The 5,000-nt window shown below is 37.0% G+C and overlaps 1 protein-coding gene across 1 annotated transcript in view; it reads left to right on the top strand.

The window, feature by feature from the left end:
• Nucleotides 1-4,805, top strand: part of LOC138705208 (uncharacterized) — a 383,346-nt gene extending 378,541 nt beyond the window's left edge. Inside the window, exon 3 of the transcript XR_011333660.1 lies at nucleotides 4,621-4,805. The gene's annotated coding sequence lies outside the window, so the exon portion shown is untranslated. The remainder of the gene's footprint in view (nucleotides 1-4,620) is intronic.
• Nucleotides 4,806-5,000: the final 195 nt, after the last annotated feature.

Below are 5,000 nucleotides of genomic sequence, written 5' to 3'. Positions count from 1 at the left end.
GCAAATACTAAAAGCCAGCATAAACCCAGCTGAAATGAAAGTCGGAATTAACACATTCAAGTCCCTAAGGGACGGCCAAGTGCTTATAGAGACTAGTAGCAAGGAGGAATTGGAATCCCTACGGACAAGTATAACATCAAAATGCGGTGATCAGCTGGAAGTAAACACTCCTAAACTTAGAAATCCAAGACTTATAATCTATAATGTCCCGGAGGATATCTCGGCAGAAAGCGCAGCGGAAAGAATAATATGCCAGAACCCAGAACTGAACCTGAATGATGTCGATATACAAGGGAAGTATTGCTACAAAAACAAGTTCAACAAGAAGAATATGATTATAGAAGTAAGCTCGCAAGCTAGGAGAGAACTTTTGAAGACCAAAATAAAATTAGGATGGCAGATCTGTAACGCTCGGGACTACTTAGTGGCTACTAGGTGCTTCAAATCTTCCAGGTTCAATCATAGACAAGGGGACTGCAAGGGTACACAAACATGTCCACTTTGCTCGAAAGATCACACCTTGAAAGAATGCACTGCTTCCAGGAATGAATACAAATGTGTAAACTGTGTTACATATAATAAGTACTGCCGTACCGAAAAGAGCTGCGAGAAACACTCTTCTCTGGATAAGAACTGCCCTAGCTTGCAAGCAGTCCTGGGTAGATATGTGCTAAATATAAACTACTAAATCATGGCTCAACTAAAGAATCTCATAATGAAGCGAACTGAAATGGCGCCTCCATCCATGCACAACAGCACCACATTGCAATGCAATAGGAACTTAAAACCGGAAGCACAAATCAGATGTATTCAAATCAACCTACAGCACTCCAGAGTTGCAACTGACAACCTAATGAAAATCCAAGAAAACAATACAGATATTATATTTATACAAGAGCCGTACATAATTAAAAATAAAATAGCTGGTATTACAAAAATGTTCAAAATATTTACCTCGGGCGAAGGAAGAAGCCGTGCAGCTATAGTTGTGACTAATGATAAAATTGACGTCCTATTAATAAAACAACTGTCGGATGAAGATACTGTTGTACTAGACGTAATAGCAGGAAACCTAAGGATTCTCATCGCAAGTATGTATTTAGATATAAACAATGAATTGGATTCGAGCTTGGAGAAAATGAAGTCAATACTATATCACGCTAAAGGAAGAAGAGTCCTAATAGCCATGGACAGCAATTGTAGATCCACATCCTGGCACGACACACTGACAAACACAAGAGGCAGAATTCTTGAAGAATTTCTCATGGGAAATCAGATGCACGTTGTCAATGAAGAGAGTGAAATGACTACCTTTTGGACTAGAAGAGGATCCAGTAATGTTGATTTAACAATAGCCAACGACCAATTGCTAAGAGAAGTTTGTGAGTGGGAAATTAGTAGTGAAGAAAGCTGCTCCGACCATAGGATCATCAAATATTCCATAGGTCTGAAGAAAAACAACTACCATGTTATAGATTGTAATCACCAAGGAGTGAAGTATATAGTCAAAGAACACAACTACAAGAAATTTCATGAAAATCTGCTTCGATGGATGGGGATAAAATTTAATCACCCAAACTGGGCACAACAGGCAGAAGAACTTGACAGCATACTATCATCTCATGTAGCTAAAGAAACTGACATTGAAAGTTGCATTGAAATATTTCACGAGGCTTTGAAATCAGCTTGCAACCGGTCATTTAGGATTAAGCTGGGCTCAAGAAAGACATCAGGAACTAAATCCGTCCCTTGGTGGACAGATGACCTCACCTTATTGAGAAAGAAAACGAACGCATTAAGACGGAGGTACCAAAGAACAAGAAACAATGAAGAATTGAGGGAACAACGTAAAATACAGTATATCGAGGGGAAAACAATGTATGAAGTAACAATCAAAAAGGAGAAGTTAAACTCCTGGAAGGAATTCTGCAATATGACTTCATCAGCTAACCCATGGAACGAAGTATACAAATTAGCAACCGGAAAAAGAAGCAACAAGACAACAATGACAACACTTCGCAAGCCTGATGGATCTCTAACAGCTGACATACGTGAAACGATTGAGTACATGTTGGAGTATTTCACACCAGAAGACAGCGAGCAACAAGAAACTGAATACCACAAGAAAATAAGAACACAGTCTCAGAAACCTATAGACACGACCGATGACAAAGGTTTTACCTTAGATGAAGTCAGAAATGCAGTTGAAAATATGGAAAAAAAGAAAGCGCCAGGGGAAGACGGGATTACCTGTGAGATTTTTCAACAAACTTTCAAAATATTTCCTAGACTCATAACGACTCTGTATGACGAGTGCTTAAAAAGAGCAGTTTTTCCTAAGATATGGAAAAGGGCGAAAATGGTTCCAATTATAAAACCTGGAAAAGAGAACAGTTTGGAACCATCAAAATTCCGACCCATAAGTCTTCTCAATATCGGCGGAAAGATACTAGAAAAAGTACTAGTAAACAGAATAAATCATCATGTATTCTCTCATGATCTGATGAACAGCAATCAGTATGGCTTCACACCACAAAGAAGCACAATAGATGCTGCAATGGCAGTGAAGGACTTCGTAGAAGAAAGCCTAAAAGCAAGAGAAATTGCAGTCGTCGTAAGCCTAGATGTTAAAGGTGCTTTCGATTCCGCGTGGTGGCCTAGTATCTTATATTCTCTTAAAGAACTCAGATGCCCAAGAAATTTATACAACTTAGTTAAATCCTATTTTAATGAAAGAACTGTAGTAATGACAACCAACAGCGTAAAATTAGAAAGAGAAGCCAGTAAAGGCTGCCCACAAGGATCGTGTATTGGGCCGACTCTGTGGAATATTTTGTATAATTCATTACTGAACCTTAACTTCATGAAACGAACAAAAGCGGTAGCGTTTGCAGACGATTTAATATTAATAATCAAGGCAGACAATGTAGTTGAAGCAGAAAATTACACGAATATGGAAATCAAAAAAATTGCTACATGGGCTGAAAGAACAAAGATAATCTTCAATGAAGAGAAATCTAAGGTAATGTTAATATCGAGAAGGAAACGAAAAGAAAAAAAAAAATCAACATCTACCTAAATAACAAACGGCTGGAACAAATCACGAAGATGAAATATCTAGGAATAATCCTCGATGACAAGTTTAAATTCAGTGAACATGTAAACTACGCAGTTGAAAGATGTGCTAAATTAATCCATACTTTATCCAGATCAGCCAAAATAACTTGGGGACTGCAACATAAAGCTCTGAAGACAATATATAAGGGGGCCATACTACCTCTCTTGCTATATGGAGCACCAGTATGGGCTGAAGCTATGAAGTACGATTCTAACAAAGCGAAATATACTAGAGTCCAAAGACTAATCAACATAAGGATATCAAAAGCCTTTCGCACAACATCTACCGAAGCTCTGTGTATGCTGTCAGGAATAACTCCCATTATCATAAAAATTGAGGAGGCACTTAAATTATACAACATAATGAAAGGAAGAGTAAAAAACCAAACTTATACCATAGACCGACAAGTGGAAATCAGAAACTGGCCTCACCCAGCAGACGCTGTCAAGATCAACGAGGGATCAGAAGATAAGGACTACACCCTTCAAATATTCACGGATGGGAGTAAGAGTGAGTATGGAGTTGGAGCAGGTATCGCCATTTTCGTCAGAAATGAACTCACCAACCAATTAAAATTCAAACTAAATTACAGATGTTCCAACAATCAAGCCGAGCAGGTAGCAATCATTAAAGCACTGGAAGCAATAGAAACAATTGACCTCAGGGACAACAGACCACGCACAACAGCAATTCTCACAGACAGCAGAATAACAATAGACTCCTTAAAGAACAATCACAACCACAAATACCTTATAGAAGAAATCAGGAAGAAAGTCTTAATTTTGGAGAAAGTAAACTGGACGATAGAATTCTTCTGGATCAAGGCCCACGTCGGAACATACGGTAATGAACTTGCGGATCGACTAGCGAAGGCAGCGGCACGAAACAAGGATGCAGCATTATGTTATGATCAGGGAAAGGATTTATATGTAAATACATATTTACTTATAAAGCTAATATAATTTATATTTTGCATTATCTTTATGTTTCACAATGTGTAGGGTTGAAAAATCCTACTTTTATTTTCCATATTTTTCCATATTTTAGAGTTTAGTACATATTTTCGTTAATTTCCATATATTTTCCATATTTCATATAAAACAGTCCATATTATATTAGGTTTAACAGTAAAACAAAACAAAATTCCATTAACTTTTAAAAATACATTTCAACAATAGAGATTTAAACACATGTTCAGTAATCCCTTTAACATCAGAGTTATTTGAAAATTAGCAGTCCTATCAACAATGGGAAAGTAAGTTACAAAACTGTATTAATTTAATTTAAAATTTTTAACAGACTTCAGTTGTGCAGCTCAACAGTTAAATGCCAGTCAGAGTACACATAGGTTCAGTTTTGTAAATCATACTATAAAGACGGTAAATATGCCAAAAGTACGTCATTCAGTCAATTTAAAATCAAAACTAACAAGTTACATTTCAGAATTTAAAGAAGATGATTTATCAACTGACAATAAAATATTATTTTGTAATTTGTGTCAGTGTGCAGTATCATCTACACAAAAGTTCCTGGTGCAACAACACATTACAACTAGTAAACATCAGGCCAACAAACAACTAAATTCCAAGCAGAGACAATTGTTTTTAACACAACCAACAACATCGAATGTAAGATCTGAGTTTAACATCGACCTGTGCCGTTCTCTCATCTCTGCTGATATTCCTCTCTACAAACTAAAGAATAAGGTCTTCAGGGAATTCCTTGAAAAATATACTCAACATACAATCCCGGATGAGTCAACACTTAGGAAGACGTATGCTCCATCCATCTACGATGAGACAATACAGAAGATAAGAGATGAAATTAAAGATAGTTCAATTTGGGTTTCCATTGATGAGACTCCCGACAAAGAAGGTAGACT

This window comes from Periplaneta americana, chromosome 8 (assembly GCF_040183065.1).
Source record: "Periplaneta americana isolate PAMFEO1 chromosome 8, P.americana_PAMFEO1_priV1, whole genome shotgun sequence".
Taxonomy (NCBI): domain Eukaryota; kingdom Metazoa; phylum Arthropoda; class Insecta; order Blattodea; family Blattidae; genus Periplaneta; species Periplaneta americana.
Note: the sequence above shows the minus strand (reverse complement) of the source record. Positions and strands in the feature narration are given on the sequence as shown.